The 18,388-nt window shown below is 43.3% G+C and overlaps 1 long non-coding RNA gene across 5 annotated transcripts in view; it reads left to right on the forward strand.

The window, feature by feature from the left end:
- Positions 1–18,388, forward strand: part of LOC125117799 (uncharacterized) — a 129,200-nt gene that overhangs the window by 28,348 nt on the left and 82,464 nt on the right. For all 5 annotated transcript variants that reach the window (XR_007132724.1, XR_007132727.1, XR_007132725.1 and 2 more), the window contains exon 2: positions 14,813–14,938. This is a non-coding gene — a long non-coding RNA (uncharacterized LOC125117799). The remainder of the gene's footprint in view (positions 1–14,812; positions 14,939–18,388) is intronic.

The raw sequence follows: 18,388 nt of genomic DNA on the forward strand, positions 1-18,388 counted from the left end.
GCATGGATCTAGCATTGCTGTGGCTGTGGCATAGGTCTCAGCTGCAGTTCCAATTTGACCCCTAGCTTGGGAACTTCCATAAGCCGCAAGTGTGGCCCTAAAAAAAAAAGGACGTTCATAGAAAAATATATTTGCACCTTTTAGGGTTAAGAATGTATTTTCTGGGAACTGAACTTGGGAAAATCTGGTCATTTGTGGAGCTACTAGTATGTATATCAGTTAGCTATGGTCTCCCAAATTCTATGTAATAAACCACCCCAAAACTCTGGTACCTTAAAATAACAACCATTTAACCTCACAAAGCCTCAGATCAGCTGGGCAGCTCTTCACCCTCTTTGGGTGGGTGACTGACTAGTCAAGATATACTGTTCTCATGGAGATGACAGAGGTGCAAGAGGCAAGCCCAACACTCAAGCACATCTCAAGCCCCTGTTTATATCACGCCTGCCAAAGCAAGTCACATGGCTGAGCCCATGGTCAAGGGCGGGGAGAAAGCTATTCCCCTCATGGAGATGAAAAGGAGAAAGGTGTACATGTTTTTGACAATCATCTACCACAGCAGGTAAACTACAGAAAACTCATTCAAAGGTAAACTGCAGTTTGTTCAGTTAAAGGGAGGAGAACTTGGTTTCTGTTTTCATCTTATTGCTCACAGGTGAACTAGAGTGACTTTTTAAACTATCAGGCTAAATTTCTTGGCATCTAGAAAGTTTCTTAATACAGAGATGATATTGCCCTAGAAATAGAGGCATTTGGGGGTTTCAGATATTAAGTAGATGTTCTTGTTACAAAGATTCCATTATCTGTTCATGGCTGAAGTGGGATTGCCAGACATGGGACCTGAATCTAGCCTTGTCCTATTTTTTTTTTTTTTTTTCTGCAAGGTTCAGATTCCCCCCAGATTACTCTCATTCTGAATCCTGGGGTGAGAATCAGCTAGTGATTCCATAATCTGGATATCCAAAAAGTAGTCTAAGGGTCCAAAATGAATATTCCTTATCTACACAGGCTTTCCTTAATTAGTGACTGATTTGTACTTTAACTGAAATTTACTCCATTTGGAAGGGGTTAAAGTTGAAGATTTTAACAGCTCTCACCAGTTTAGTGTCTATTAATCTTTCTTAGCCCAAGGAGTGGGGGGAGGGGGAACTTCCCTTGCATAGGATAGAAAAGGAGCAAAGAGTCCTTAGTTACCTTGGTCATCTTTGGGAAGGAAATAATGATTTTAAATGGTAAACCCAGTGGAGAAAATAGCTGCAAGATCAGCAAGAAATCTCCATTATGCTCTTAGCACAGTGTGTGAACCCAATGAGTGTTTGTAAAGGATGAGTTAATTTCTAAAAAACATTAGCTTGGATTCTAGCCATCAAGTGACAGTATAGAAAATTCAAAGTAAAGAGAAAACCACAATAATTTGCATCCATGACAAACCATGTAGATCAGATGATATTGGAACTTGACTTGAAGAATAAATTGGTTTGAATAGATAAGGAAAAAGGAAAATGCACTGGAAGGCAGAGTGTGAGTAAAGTTTAGAGTTATGAATGAACGTGGTATATGGGGTGGTATGTAGGGGGTGGTGAGAAGACCATCCTGACCAAAGCAGGGAAGTGGTCACAAATTAAGTGGGACACCGATTGTAGTGCCTGGTTATGAGGGTCTTAACAAGCGAAGGCATTAAAATGTTATGGGGTGGGTGTTTGAAGCTATTGGAATTTCTTGGTGGGGAGATTATTTAGTGCAAATGTCTCGCGTTGTCACAACAGGCTGGTTTTAATTGTGACTCCAGGGCAGATTTTGACTTGATAGTAATGATTGTGGTGGATGAAAGAGGAGATGATTCATGTGTATTTTGACTTCTTTACAAATTTGTTTTCAGCCTGAATCATAGGAAGAGTCTGTAGCCTTTTCCCATGGTCTTTGTTGGCAGCAGCTGTATGTTCCCATGGGAACACACATATTACCTATCCAAACCTTCCTCTTTTATTTATGCTCTCAGCTTCTGTTCATGTGATGTTTTCATCTTTTCTATGGAGCATATTCACATATAAGCTTAGACCACAGTCTTTTTCTTTTATAACTGAGGGTTCATTCTGAATATTTTCAGATACATAAAACTCCAGGTAAAACTCCAAACCAAGTATGATGGAAGAAGGCATTTGGCTAGACCATGGAATGATACATGACCTTGAACCTGTCCGTGTAAACGTTTGCGCTCTCTGCAGTGACCAGATGAAAGAAACATGGCTCAGTGTGCTGCTTCTTGGCTAATTCTAGAAGTCTGCTAAATGACAATCCAAAATAAGAAGAATCTCCCTCCCTGGTGTTTAAGAAGATTGCAGTCCTGGGGGTGACATTGCCCTTTTCATCTCCCAGAAAGTTCTCCTCTGATCATAATAGCCAATGAGCCAATACTTACTGAACTCCTTACTCATAGAGGACACACTAATTTCTGTTACTTTGTTCCTTTGCCAAATTCCAATGGCTTGCAATCCAAAATAGATGAAGTTAAAGAAGAGCAGTTGTATGTTTTTGAGAAACTCTGGGTTTGGATACTGTAGATTTTCTAAGGTTTTTGTTTGTTTGTTTTTGGCTACACCCAAGGCATACAGAAGTTCTTGGGCAAGCAATCCCGAACCCAAAACCCACAGCAGTGATAACATTGAATCGTTAACTCCCTGCACCACAAGGGACCTCCCCAGATATTGCTTTCTTTTTATACAAAAAAAAAAAAAAAACCACATTTATTGAGCTAGCTTCCAGACTAAGGGCTGGTGATTCAGACATGAATAATACTTCCTCTGGAGTGTTTCAGGTAAGACAAAAGGATATCAAATAAGCTATGATAAAATTTAATAAGTCCTTTAACAGAAGTGCGCCCGGGAACACTGTTCTATGGGAACACTGAAGAACACAATCCCGTGGTTCCAGGAAGGCCTTCACAGAGCAGAAGGCATTCGGGCAAGTCTCCAAGGATAAGCAGGGGCTCCCTAAGTGGAGGAGCAGAGAGCAGAATGAATAAAAGCCCGGACACCTCAAAGTGCAGTGCTGGCTGTTGCTTCTTCTTCTTTTTTTTTTTTTTTTTGGCTTTTTAGGGCCACACCCATGGCATATGGAAGTTCCCAGGCTAGGAGTTGAATTGGAATTGCAGCTGCCAGCCTACACCACAGCCACAGCAACTGTGGGATCTAAGCCGCGTCTGTGACCTACACCACAGCTCACAGCAATGCTGGATCCCCCACCCACTGAGCAAGGCCAGGGATTGAACCTGCATCCTCATGGATTCCAGTCAGGTTCATTTCCTCTGTGCCACAAAGGAAACTCCTGGTTGTTGCTTCTTTTCATTCCAGATGACACAGGTCAGGAATCCAGGGTGAGACCGTGTTTGGGAGGCTCCCCTCCTCAAGTGTGGTCTTCTCAGCTCAGACCTGCTGCAAGCAGACATTTCAGGACCACAGAATCAGGCTGATGAAATCATGAGGGGAGGACTTCCTGGGGAGCAAAATATTTTCAAACGCTTTCATGGAACTGGGACAATGGACTCAAAATAATTGCAGGTTTTCCAGGTTGTGAGGAAACATGATTTCTGGAGGAGGAGTCATAATCTTCTAGAATATGGGCTTTCTAAGGGCAGTGCCCCAAGGTTTTAGGAACTTTGGGTGGTCCCAGCCTTCTTCCCTAGTCCCATGAGTGCTTCCTTGGGGTTTTTCTGACCACACACTCTTCACTTTGCCAAAATGTGGGTTCACTCCCTGTGTTGGTTTCCTAGGGCCACCAAAACAAATTACCACAAACGTGGCTTAAAACAACAGAGATGTATTCTCTTGCAGTTCAGGAGGCCTGAAGTCTGAAATCAAGGTGTTAGCAGGGTTGGTTCCCTCCCCAGACTCTGAGGGAGAATCTGTTCCATGCCTCTCTCCTAGTTTCTGGCAATTACCAGCAATCATTGGCTCTTATAGACACAGCACTCCAGCCTCCACCTCCATCTTCAAAATGCCTTCTTCTCTGTGTCTCAAACCTCCCTCTCCCCTCTCTTACAAGGACACCAGTCATTAGATTTGAAGCCCATCTTAAGTCCAGGATGATCTCATTCCAAGATCCTTGACTTAATTACATCTGCAAAGATCCTATTTTCAAGCCTGACATTCACAGGCTCCAGGAATTAGAAAGAACTTGGGCGTATCTTTTGGAGGCACAATATTTATCTCACTATGTCCTCCCTTTCATTGCCCACCTCCAGTGGCTTCTGAGCACTTGTATATGGGCTGTTTGACCTTGTCCATAAACTGGATTCTGGGATGGAAAGACACAGTATAACTGTGTCTTAACTCCTGTTGGTGAGGAGTAAAGCAAGGGTCCAGGTTCTCCAGCTCCTGGTGTCCAAGAGTTTTCTTACTAGAATCTTTGACCAGAGGCTCATCAAAGATGTGAGCTCTACCTACAAAAGGTCCAGAGCAAAAATGTTTATTAGAAAAAGGTGAGACTTCTTCAAACACACCTTTTTTTGCTTTTTACATCCCCTGTGGTTATCATATATTCAGCCTGTTGTGAAGGAAGTCAGAGCATTTACAATTCTAACAGTTAAATGGCTTAGTGGGTTCTGACCCCTTTGCTAATCAGTGGCTACAACAGGGTTCACCAGAACCAAGAGGCACAGAAAGGAAGGCCAGGTCACAGTGTTTATTGAGGGTAGAGTTGTTAACCAGTTGCTTCCTGCTAAATCCCAGATGCATTTTGTAGGATAACACTTTCAAAATGGATTGAGTAGAGCCACTTCTGCTTTACTTTCTCATAAATTACTTTTCTCTCTTTGCTTATAACATAGTGCCTACTCTTGGAATTCAGGATGATCTTCCCAAGAAAATTTTATTTCTTAGCTAATTATGTCTTCCTGGAGCAATATTACATGTTGGAGGTTGTAAATAGAGCATATTCAACCGTGGTCAAATCTAATTTCCCCTACTCTGTGTCTGCACCCAAGCAGCTGAACGTGGCTGGAAGAAGACTCAACCACCCTGACTGCTCTCACTTGAAATTTATGTTCACTAAGCTCAAGTGGGTCTTTGGTGCTACTTGGCCATCTCGTTCCATTTCTTTCATCTGTTTCCCATCTTGAACGGCTGTTTCACACCTTCTTCTCTCGCCTCAATCCTCCAACAACTCCTCCTCCTCATTTCTCAAATATCAGCTTTCTTTGCTCCTGTGAAAAATATTTCAATTCAGAAGAGAATTCCCATACCCGCCCCCACCTCTCAACATCCGTGACCATACCCTCTGCCTTCTCTGTTACTCTCCATGAGTGTGTGCTCCCGAGGAAGCCCCCTCCAGTCGTGCCCGATCCTAGATCCTTTTTCCTCTCGTTTACCAAGGGCATCTCTTCTGTAGTCTTTCCGCCTATTCCAGCATCATTAGTTTTTCCCTCTTGACTGGATCAGTCCATCCACATGCAAATGTGCTGCAACATTTCATATGTTAAACACACACACACTCATGCACACGCTCACTCTCATACACACACCCGCCTCTCTTCTGACCCCATCTCTCCCTCCAATCACTGTTCAATTTCTCTACAATAAAACTATTTGAAAGCATCGTCTGTATAGGCTGTCTTCAGTTTCTCTTTGGAATTCACTCCCCATCCTGAACCACACCTCCAGAATTGATCCTGTCAAGGTCCCCTTAGCTTCCAAATTGCTAAATCCAGTGGTCAAACCTGAATTCTCACCTTGGTTGACCTTCTGCAGCATTTGACACGGTTAATACTTCTCTCTTGCTGGGAGCACTTTTTAAACTTGCCTTCCAAAGCACTACTGTATTTTTTGCTGAGCTCTCCTCGGTGTCCTTTGCTGGTTCCATCTCACTTCCTTGACCGCTAAATGTTGGAATGCTATAGAGCTTTGGTGATGGACACCTTTTCTCTCTTAACTCACTCACTCTTGGGGTGATGCTAGATCCTTTGATGCTGTGTCTGCCCCACTTGTACCCCTTCAAACTCACCTCTACACACAGAAGGCAGCTTGCTGGGACCCTTTCTTCTGACTCTGCTTGGGGGCAAGGGTGGGGGGCTTTTACAGGTCCAGAGGGCATGGGGGGAGGAAGCTCGAAGTGCTAGAGAGTTAATGCTCCCCGAACAGCTCTCAACCAAAGATGAATGACAACTTGGTGGGTAATTAACCCAGCTTTCTGATCCCTCAGTTAGGATACCTTTGACACCTACTCTACACCCTCTCACAGAATTCTCTCTTGGGACAAATTTCATTTGCCTCTGGGGATAACTTATAACACCACTTTTATTGACTTTCTTCCTTTCCCTGTATCATTTCTCTTCTCTACTGGCAATTCTTGGACTCTCCTCCCAAGTAAACCACTCAGATTCTTGCCAGGGTCAGCTTCTAGGGGAACCCAAACTAAGACAAATACTGTGTATATGTCAGTGACTCCCATATTTATTTATATCTCCAGTACAAACGTCTCCCAGATTCTAGAGCCATATATCCAACAGCCCTCCCCCCAGGATCTGTACGGATGCATTTCAAACTTAATGTGGCCAGAAGTGAGCCCCTGATTTCCCCTCCAAACTGGCACTTCTCCAGTTGATGTGGTTTGGACTGCACTCTTCCTTTCACATGCACTTTTGTTGTAGGATTGTCGGTTCCCCATGCCCCTAAGCATGCTCCTTCCTCGGGCCTTTGCGCTTTTTTTTTTTCTTTCCCCCCACCAGCTGGAGCATTCTTATTCCAAATACCTGCATGGTTTGCTTCTTTAAAGTCCCTGGAGTTCCCATCATGGCTTAGCTTAGCACTCACGAACCTGACTAGGATCCATGTGGACATGGGTCCGATCCCTGGCCTTGCTCAGTGGGTTAAAGGTTCCAGCATTGCCGTGAGCTGCGGTGTAGGTCACAGATGCAGCTCGGATCCTTTGTTGCTGTGGCTGTGGTGTAGGCTGGCAGCTGTTCCTCTGATTTGACCCCTGGCCTGGGACTTTCCTATGCCGCACCTGCGGCCCTAAAAAAAAAAAAGTCTCTCCTGAAATGTCACCTTATAAATAAGAGTCTTCTTTATGGGATATGAGATGCATGTTCCCTGATCATTTTTTTCGCCCAGCTCCCTTTCTCCTGCATGCTGCTTTTCTCAGACTCCTAGGCTAGCTGGCTTCTGGTTGGAGTCAATAAACGAGAATGGCATGAGACTGGAGAGTGGGAGGAGGGAAATGGGATGGAGGGGTATTTTCTCCTGTCTCCGGTGACAGCAAATCTTTCCTATGGCTCTAGTTCCTTTTGAGCTAGATTCTAGCTTCTTCCAGGTCACTCCAGCCTCCAGGATCTGAAAGCACAGTATATTTCCTTTGTCCCTGCTGTGTAGGAATGGTAGTGGCTTCCAGCTGTTACTGATTTCTAGGTTTCTTAACTGTTACTTAGTTGGCCTCTCAGGTCTTCCAATATTCATGTAAGCAATTCTCTCCATTAAATTCTTCCCTTTTAGAATACTCAGACCCATTTCTGCTTTATTCATTGGATCCTGACTGACACCTTGTATTAGTTTCATTCCCAAAGGGAAATTTGTAATTTGAGGAGAGTTTAATAAGAGAATTATTTACATAGGTGTTGGTTTGGTTTTAGAAAAACAACAAGGATTTGTGCAGTACCTCTTGGCCAGTACCAGTATCTAATACATAGAAAACCCCCAAAGAAGCCACAGGCAAACCACCCTTACCACATCTAATAAAGGAAGCAAAGTTGCAAAGTACAAGATCAACACTCAGAAAGTTAGTTGTGTTTCTATATACCAGCAGTGAACAACTTGTAAAGAAAATTAAGAAAACAATTTTATTTACTGTAGCATCCAAAAGAATAAAGTAACTAGGAACCCCGATGCAACCCCTAGCCTGGGAACTTCCATATGCCATGGGTACAGCCCTAAAAAGACAAAAAGAAAGAAAAGAAAAAAAAAATCATATGTTCCGGAGAATCAATATATTCTCCTGAAAAAGAAATTTTGAGTCTAAAACGCTGGGAAGTTAACAGAAACTAACACTGGCGAGTTATATGGCTTGTGGGTTATTTGTTGGAGGCTGCCAAGTGTAGCTGTGGTGCTTAGAGGGGTTTCCATGATTGGATGTCTTGGGCCTTAGTCTGATATCTCTATACCATTGCGCTGCGTTTATTTTTTTCACTTAACAAGAATTACCATATTGTGATAGGCTGAAATGGAGAAAGTTAGCTTAACAAGATGGAATGTAACGGGCATGAGAAGTCCTTTACTCAGATCTAGAAAAACAAACAACTGTCCAAGATCTGGGTGGGAGAGAGATGGTTTAACAGTGTCACATGGGGAGAAAAAAAAAAAAAAGGCTCAGGGCTTTCCATTGGCTGTAAGCTAAATATGAGTCAAGAGCAAGTTGTGGCTTTTTAAGAAAACAAAACAAAATAAAACCCTAAAGAAATCTTAGCTTGGACAAACAGGATTGTAGTATCTAGGCCAAGGTGAAGAAACCCTTTTGTTTCTCCTTCACTCAGCAGCCCTTTCCAGGGGCACTGAGAACTGCGGAAGCATTGGGTCAAAGAGGGACAGCACCAAGCCACAGGGGTCCAGAGGAAGGGCTGGGCAGAGCGGGCTGAAACCATCCGCTTGAGGAGGGTCTCCAGGAATGGGGAATATGGTGAGGGGGTACACTATAGCTTTAATTGTCTACGCTGGGCAAGGGGTGCTCAAAGAGGGAGTTCATAAGAGAGAAATTGCTTACTCTGTGCCACTCCCTTCTATAGAAAAACATCAGAAAGGGAACTTAATATTGAGTGTCTGCTCCGTGCCAGGAAGTGATAACCACTTTACACGTGTGGGTACATCACCTCCTTGCACCAGCTCTCTGAGACAATCATGGATGTGCTTCTGACACCTTAGCAGCATTCAGATAACTCTCTTCCATTTGAAGATCAAGTACGGGGAACGTATATGCTTGTTATTCTAAGCACAGTGTTTTGATACTGGGCGGCTCCAGTATTCCACTTGAAGGCTGAGCAGTCAAGTTCAGTAGAAAAAGGGCCTTTGCTCCCAGGATCTGACACAGTGGTGCTCTGTTCATCTTTCTGTACTCAGACCAGGAGCAGACGGGGGCAGGGTGGTAGGTGGACTTCAAGGAAAGGGAGATTTGTTGGAGGCTGCCAAGTCTAGGTGTGGTGCCTGAGTATCAGGCTTCTGCCACCTTCCAGCCCAGCTGTTGCTGGCTCTCTGTGTTTGCCAGGTAGCTCCTATCCGAGGAGTATGGTGTAGCCACCTCCACTGGATCCTTCACTGCTCTGCTTCAGCAATTACCTGCCCACTGGGTCCTTAGCAGAGTCTTACTCCTACTTGTTCTATCTTGAGATTCTGTTTATAAACAAGAACTTGAAGATCATATTCAAGAAACTGAAAAATACTAGGGAAGGTATTTGAATTTCAAACAATTCCTCCTGTGCCTCCGCATGAAATATAAAGCCTGCTTCCTGCTGTCCAGGACTCTCCAGGTACAGGTCAAACTAAGAAAACACTGAGTGTGTCAGGATACTGGTGTCTCCCTCACGAACACAGGGAACAAAATATGTTACATCTACATACGTGCGTAATATGTGAACTGGACTTAGAGGGTGAGAAGTTTTCTGTTACATCCCGGCATGAGAGGTAATGTCATGCTTGCCATTACATTCCTTGTGTCATCTAAACCGAATTTCTCATCCCCAGTATAATCCTACTATGTCTTCTCTTATTGTTCTACTCAGAAGGACTTCTTCCTCTGTATCTTTCAAAATCATACTCGGCCCTGAAAAGCCCTTTTTAATTATCATCTCCTTCATGAGACCTTCTCTGATCCGCGACCCCCACTTCGTGGATGAGATTTCAGCGGGCTCCGTAGCACACGACTAAGACCTTTGTACGGCCCTTATGTTATTACTTCTCACCCTCTAAGATCAGTTCACATGTTACACACGTATGTAGATGTAACATATTTTGTTCCCTGTGTTCGTGAGGGAGACACCAGTATCCTGACACACTCAGTGTTTTCTTAGTTCTTAGTGCGTAATAACTCATTGTAACCCACGCCCTAAATGGAAAAAAAAACAACTCGAAGATCTAGAAGGTAGCAACACAGTGCTGCACTTCAGCACTTGAGCAGCTGGTTATTCGAACCCTCTGTAACTGATCATGTATAATGAGGAAACATCTCTCTTTTTCTTTTAGCTTTTCCTTCAAAAACACTGTTGGCTCGCCATTCCCTGTCCCTTGGAGCAACCATGGGCAGATCCAGTAACTCTATTCATTTTCTGTTCACTCTTGGATATTGAAACAGTCTTTTTGGGTATTAAAAGGTGCTCTCTAGCTAAAAATTTCAAATTGTCAGGTAGTTCAAAGTATGTTCCCTTCCTCAGCTCCAAACTGATTTTGGGTTTGAGGATTTACCAGTGAGAAGAGCCACGTGGTCTGTTCTCTCACTCTTCTTGCTCTTTGCTTTCTCCTCCCCCAGCTCGTCCTGCCAAGGGCACCTGAAGCCACTCCTAATAAACTCTTAGACTATCTCCTCAAAGTTTGGAAAAAATAATGCCTCCAGTACATGAGATGGCGAGATGGTAGAAATTCCTCAGCAGAGAAAGGAGTCAGGGGCTTAGAAAGGTGGGCATGTTAGACCTGACTCATTTGTGCAGCACCAGAGACTCACCAGATGACTGTGTTTCTCAGGAAGGTGAGTGAACACTCTCTCCAGTAAATCTGCAAGGAGTGCTTCATGAGGGAGACGCCAGTATCCTGACACACTCAGTGTTTTCTGTCCTCCATAGGCTGTGGTTGAAGGCCAAGTAGGAAATACTGCTGGGAAAACCGGGCTCCCTGGTGTCATGGAGATGCTAGTCTGAAGTAGCAGAAGTAGGTTGATGGCATATAATTATCAGAGTGAAGGCAGGATTTGCTGCATTGATTTGCTGCATTGATTGCCACAACAGGGCCCTAGGAAGACAGGTTGATGCAATTATTCTAATGGATAACAAGACCAGAGTGACAACCAGGGGGCCTTGGCCCATGGGAATCTGTGCCAAATACAAACCATGATTTCCTAGGAGCAAGATATAAGGATAGGGAGTTGCTTAATTTATATCCAAAAAATATCTTGAGTCGGTCAATACCACAATGTAAAATCATGCTCTCTTGTTTAGTTTGAAGAGTTAAAGTGTTTTTTAGACTTAGAATCTGTTGATCGAAGGGCTATATCACTTTGAAAGGGGCCCTGAAATACCATAGCAAGTAGTTATCATAGCAAAGAGCAGTCCCTTCTCAAATATCTCAAACATCTCCATAGCTTTTTTGTTGTTATTGTCTTTTTAGGGCTGCACCCACAGCATATGGAGTTTCCCAGGCTTGGTGTCAAATCGGAGCTACAGCCTTCAGCCTATGCCACAGCGACAGCAACGGAGGATCTGAGCTGTGTCTGCAACCTACACCACAGTTCACAGCAACAGCAGATCCTTAACCCACTAGGCAAGGCCAGGGATCAAATCCGAAACCTCATGGTTACTAGTCAGATTCATTTCCGCTGTGCTACAAGGGGAACTCTGACTTTATTTTTTATATTACCTGTGCATATCCTTCATGTCAAAACAAGAAGAGTGAACTTCAGATGTTGCACTTTTAAGTCGCTGTAGAATATGGTTTGTTTTGTTACTGAATTATATTTATTAGGCAGTGACACTGTAACTGTGCTAAAAAATGGATATGTCAACATTACCAGGTTAAGCACGCTTCACAATATTCCACACTCACAGGAAAGCAATAGTCAGAAAAATTAGGAAATTAAAAACGGAATATCTCATTATAGCAGAATTTCTTCACAAGAATTAAAAATATAAATGAGGCAGCAAACTAAGTTTCTAGGTGGCTCGCTTGTTATCAGTCATGGAAAGCCATTTACCAATGGTAAATTAATTAGGTTGTCTTTGACTATAAAAGCTGAAAAATTATGTCCAGAGAAAATATTCAAGATGATCAGCCTTTTGGTAAGAACACTTGGTCAGAGTTGAAGACCCTGGTAGCAACATCAGTAGCTAGCTAAAAAAAAAAAAAAAAAAAAAAAGCTAATGATTCTGAGTATTTTTCATTGTATCTTGACGAATTGACAGATGGTACTAACACAGATCAGCTGTTGTTTACCTGAGGTGTCAATGCCAAGTTGACTATTCTATGAATAGTTTGTGTGGAACTACAAGCAAGAACTTCCTCCCTCCCTTCCTTCCTCCCTCCCTTCTTCCTTCCTTCCTTCCTCCCTCCCTTCTTCCTTCCTTCTTTTCTTCCTTCCTTCCTTCTTTCTTTCTTTCTTTCTTTCTTTCTTTTCTTTTTCTTTTCTTTTTTTTATGGAAGTACAATGAGTTTATTTACTCCATTCTTCTCTATTCTTTAAATAAGTCTTTATGTGAAGACCATATTGTTATGCCCAATGTACAGATGATGAAGAGGAGATTGAAACTGAAATACCCCCAACAAAGTCAGAAGCCTGGTCTGAGTGGTCTGAGTACATTTTTTTTTCTTTTCTTCTTCTTTTTCTTTCTTTATTTCTTTTGTTTTGTTTTGTTTTGTTTTTAGGGCCGCACCCACAGAATATGGAAGTTTCCAGGCTAGGGGTCAAATCAGAGCTACACCTGCTGGCCTAAACCACAGCCACAGCAATGGAGGATCCAAGCCACCTCCCCAGCCTACCCACAGCTCGTGGCAATGCCGGTTCTCTGACTCACCGAACAAGGCCAGGTATCAAACCCACATCTTCAAGGATACTAGTCTCATGGGTTCATTTCTGCTGCGCTCGCTCTTTTCTTCCTTCCTTCCTTCCTTTCTTTCTCTCTTTCTCTCTTTCTCTTTCTCCCTTTCTCTTTCTTTCTCTCCCTCTTTCTTTCTTTTGTCTTTTTAGGTTTGCACCCAAAGCATATGGAAGTTCTCAGGCTAGGGGTCAAATCAAAGCTATAGCCGTGACCCTACACCACAGCCACAGCAACACAGGATCCGAGCTGCATCTGCAACCTACATCATAGCTCACAGCAACACTGGATCAGGTCCTTAACCCAATGAGAGAGGCCAGGGATCAAATCCATGTCCTCATGGATCCTAGTCGGGTTCATTACCACTGAGCCACAACAGGAACTCCAAGAATATTTTCAAATAAGTTGAGACAATCGCTAATTTAATACAATCTGAAGTGGAATCTGCTAAGATGTATATAATTCTTGGTGATAAAAATCTGTGTGGAGCAGAAACAGTGTTGGACAAATTTACAAAGTTTGTGGAAAAGTAAGATGTTAAAGACTGTGATTATTCATTGTATGACTCATTAGCAGATACTTCACAGAAAATATCTGACTCTATCATGAGTTATTGAAACAACACTATAAAAACAATTTTTTCACTCTTGTGGACTTGTCTTCAGTTCTATGAACTTTTGTCAGCAGTAGAAGCTGAATATCCTGACTTACCCAATTAAATGGTAGTTTGATAGCTTAGTAATAGTAAAATTTAATTGTTTTTTTGTTTGTTTGTTTGTTTTTAAACTCAAACTTGAAACTGAACAAGAGAAACTACCCTCAGCCACTATCATTTAACACTGAATGACTTTGGAAAGTTTTTGCTAAATTTTAGGTGGAATGTGGTATTAAGAGTTTTTACCTTTCAGAGATATACACTGATATATTTCCAGATGAGAGGATACCATTATTATTATTACTATTTTTGCTTTTTAGGGCCACACCCACAGCATATGAAGGTTCCCAGGCTAGGGGTTGAATCAGAGCTACACCTGCCGGCCTATACCACAGCCACAGCAATGCTGGATCCTTAACCCACTGAGTAAGGCCAGGGATTGAACCCACAACCTCATGGTTCCTGTCCGTTGTGCCATGATTGGAACTCCCAGATGAGAGGATACTATGTTTGGAGCTTGCTTCAAAATAATTGGGAGGGGGAATGGAAAGCAAGGGGATACAGGTGAAGTTGTACTGTCTATAAAATGATAACTAAAGCTCAGCAATCTGTACATTACATTCAATATACTATTTTTATACAATTTTGTATATGTTTGAAATTTTCCATGACAAAAAGTTAGGAAAAAAAATAAACTATCTATGATCATAGTTGACGAAGAAATCACCTGATAAGTTGGTTGCCCTGCAAAGATGTCTTAAGAATGAAGAGGCAATCAGAGTAGTCATCAGTGTTCAAGGCAGCAGTCAGCCCCTCAGGCAGCTAGGTGTCTGGGGAGCCACTCCACACTTTGGCTGTTGAGCTAATGAGCCACATAGAAGGTAAATCAGAGGGTCAGCAGAAATGAGCCATGCACATGATTAGGGTGAGCTCTCAGCGGAAATGTAGGATCCTACTAAGTGAGGAATGAAAAGCCCTTTAGAAACTCTCTGCCCTTTAGGGAGCAGAGAGTGGAATGCTTCTGGGTTGGCCAAAGACCCAGCTGACCAAGAACAGGGTAGCCAAGAGCAGAGCTACCTAAGAAGCCGGTGTGCAGAAATTACAAGCTTCCTGGGAGAAATATGGGAAAGTAGAGTAACTAACTTCCAAAAACGTTTACAAACTCAAAAAGAAGAAAAGCTTGGAGTGATTGAGCTTGGAGGTTACAGAAACTTGCCTGATATCAAGGGAAGTTGAATTGCCTAAAACCAAGGCACTTCCTCTTTCATGGGCCACCTATTCTTTTAAGAATTTAGTGGGTTTTTTGTTGTTGTTGTTGTTTTGTTTTTTTAATGAGAGAAAATAAACAAGTGTTCACAAGTGTAAAATTTTGCACTTGATTTCAGGACCTCCCCGAAGCCTGGGCTCCATGAACCACGTGGTCAGGACTCCTGGATGAAAACCTTCCTCACGGAAAGTTGACAGTGGAAATCAGAAGAGCATTTCTGCTTATGGTGTGTCCGTTTCAGGCAGTGAGTACATAGCGACATTAAGGATATTTTCCTGCCCTAGAAGGATATACATGAAACTGCAAAGGACCAGGTGTGGGAGATGTGCCCAGTGGCAATGTGTTGGAGCAGTCACTGAAAGGCTGAAAACAGCTACTTAGCTTGAGAAAGCCAAATATTTAAACCATATCTCATTTAAAAGTTTAGTGGCCACTTCACAGCCATCATCTCCACTCCATCCCCTACACTCCCCACTGGTGATTTTTCAACATTCAAATCAATTCAACCAACTTTTGTAGACAATGTATTAGTAGGTGTGGTCTCCCTTGCCTCTCTCCTAACTTGGATACCATAGGCATGTGAAGTGGCAAAGGACCACTAGGTGGCAGCAGAGTCTCTACTAAACTGTCCACCCATTTGGTCACCAAGTCCAGTGTGGTAATTGTTACTTATGCTGGGAGCCTCAAGTTTGAAGGGGCAGTGGACTTAAAGGATAGAGCATAAAGGGCGATGAGTCAGCAGAGGGCAAGAAGATCTTGAACTTCGTATAACGTAAACCAGAGAAGTGGCTAGACCAGCAATGGGGTGGCAGGATTTCATACCTACACACGTGGGCAGTCTCCTGCTTTGAAACATCCCCTGTCCAACTGCTTTGAAGCTCTTTTTAGTTGAGTCATTCACTTAATGCCAGCAAGCCTCCTGGATTCCTTTGCTCTTAATTGCGTTGCAATCCCCAGTGCTAGATGGAATCAACACTTCTGTCTCTCTCCTGGGCAGCCAGGCTCCTGCAGAAAGTTACAGAAGTCTGCATGTCAGATCAACTCTAAATCTGTAATATGTAACCTCATTGGTAACCTCAAGGCTGCTCAAGTTTCCTCTTTTCATCCTTAGTTAACTCCTTGGGGCATTACTCATAGAAGCAATTCCAAGCCTCCTCCATTCCCTGAAACCCCTTACTGCATGTCAGTTCCTCAGCCACATTAGAGGACCTCACATCCTCCTTTGTCTGGAAAACTGGGACCATCCGTCCAGTCCTCGTCTGCAGTCTCTCTCCACGGTAGACTGGGCACAGCCCTGCAGAGTCCTCTGCGGTACATTCCTTGAGTTGAAAGGGAAAGACATCAGAAATTCCACCCCCTTCAATGCAAAGTAAGAAACCAGGTGTCTCTCTCCATCTCATGTTCGGATCCATGTACTCCTCTGAATGATATGTTCCTGTCTTAGCTCAAACTGACAGAAAATCACAGCCTGGGTGGCTTAATCAACAAACATTTATTTCTCACAGTTCTGGAGGCTGGCAAGTCCAAGATCAAGGTGCTGGCCAGTTCGGTTCCTGGTGAGCCCCTTCTTCTGGGCTTGTAGACAGCTGCCTTCTCCCTGTCTGTCTTTCCTTGGGCTCATTCAGAGCAAGAGAGGGATATCTCTCTCTCTTCTAACAAGGCCACTAATCCCATCATGAGGGCTTCACCTTCATGATCTAATCTAACTCCACCGTCTCATCTCCCAATACCATCCCATTTCGGGTTAGAGTCTCAGCATATGAATCTGGGGGAGATATTCAGTCTAGAACAGCTGCAACAGTTCTGTAGCTGTTCAGTTAATAGTTTGAAAGCACTGTTTGTTGTATATTTTAGAGATTAAGCCCTTGTCAGTTGCATTGTTTGAAACTGTTTTCTCCTATTCCATGGGTTGTCTTTTGGGGTTTTTTTTTTATGGTTTCCTTTGCTGTACAAAAGCTTGTAAGTTTCATTGGATTCCCATTGGTTTCTTTTGTTTTTATTTCTGTTGCCTTGGGAGACTGACCTGAGAAAACATTTGTATGGTTGATGTCAGAGAATGTTTTGTCTGTGTTCTCTTTTAGGGGCTTCATGGTATCTTGTCTTATGTTTAAGTCTTTAAGCCATTTTGAGTTTATTTTTGTGCATGGTGTGAGGGTGTGTTCCAGTTTCAGAGCATAGGACTATGGCAGCTATAGCCAATATATGTAGGGATTTCACAGGTGTTAACCAAGTCCCAGATCATACTGCTCACCATAGGAAAGAGGAGTTCCGGGGGCCAGGAAAAACAGCTTTCTGTGGAAAGCCAGCAGAAGATGGTGGCTAGGGTCCCAAAGAACCATCGTGCCTGGGTTTAGATGCTCATTTTTTTTTTTTTTTAATAGAACAAAGAGGGGGAAGTGAGGAAGTAGAGTAAAAAAGACAGTAAACTGTTGCACATAGTTCCTGATTCAGGCCAGACTTAGGAGGCTACCTGTCAATATCCTCTTTCCTACCCTCATTCTTCATTCATAGGTGGGCCTGGCCAAGATGTTCCCTGCAGTCTAAACAGAGGTATTTTAGCTTAATGCTTAAGGCAGAGGCAGGGTTCCTAGAGATGGGCCATTATGTTTACTTTAAAGGCAACATGCCTTTAGTGGATTAATTTGCAGCAAAGGCAATAGAATACAAAGGTTAAAGTAAAAGAAACAGATCCAATATGGAGTCATATTTGTTCTTCCCCTTACACAAGGATCAGGATAAGACCTGATCACTGTGGTCACAGCATATGGAATTGAGACGTACAGGTGGACGATATAGGAAGGCACGTTCTTACCTCAGCATGGGAGAGACATCTTTGAACACGAGATTTTTCTAGGTACTAGTTAGCAGAAGTGAATTCCTGGTCACTAGAGGAGGTTGGGCTTAACCCGACTGTGATGTCAAAGACCCGGAAGACCCTCAGTGCCTCTAAGACCCACCAGCATTGAGAGCCCCTGAGTCTAGCCTGGCTGGCACCAGGTGACTCTCTTCAATCAGCCCTATCATTTCAGCCACAGCCCAAAACACACAGCCGTACATTAGCCTTGGGGCTCAGCTGCTGCCTCTGGCCCACTTCACCCACAGAAGCAGGGCAAAGCTCCAGGGAGACAAAACCTATTTGTTTGGCAGAGCTTGTACAGCCTGCAGCTATGAATGTGTCGCTTTTCAACTGGTAGATTGGCAGACAGAAGAAAAGCAAAGAGAATTTTGCTCACCATCCAGTTCAACAGAGATTAACCCTGTGCAGCCAGTGGCTGACAGACAGTGCATCCTGTACTCCAGACAGCAGAGATTAAGACGATAACAGGATGAAGCACTCAGTGCTCCAGACACGGGAAACGAAGATGATAACAGGAAGCTCTGTGCTTCGGCCAAGCAGGCCCCTTAGATAGTTCGATGTATATCTCAGGAAAGGTTGAAATGAGTCCAGCTGCTTGCATTTTCCCAAAAATAGTGAAGCACTAAAATCATTAACCTGAGACGTCTGGTCTTTGTAACTAGCAGCATTCTTTCACTCGGATGCACACTTGACTGCACGTATTCCCCAGCCCCCCAGCAATCATGTGAACTAGTCTCCCTACCCCCACCCCTTTAGAGCAGTTTCTCAGAGGTACCCAGAGGCCACGTTCTCCCGGGCTGTAGTCCTCAGTAAGACCCGGAATAAAACTGAACTCAC

This window comes from Phacochoerus africanus, chromosome 16 (genome assembly GCF_016906955.1).
Source record: "Phacochoerus africanus isolate WHEZ1 chromosome 16, ROS_Pafr_v1, whole genome shotgun sequence".
Lineage (NCBI taxonomy): Eukaryota > Metazoa > Chordata > Mammalia > Artiodactyla > Suidae > Phacochoerus > Phacochoerus africanus.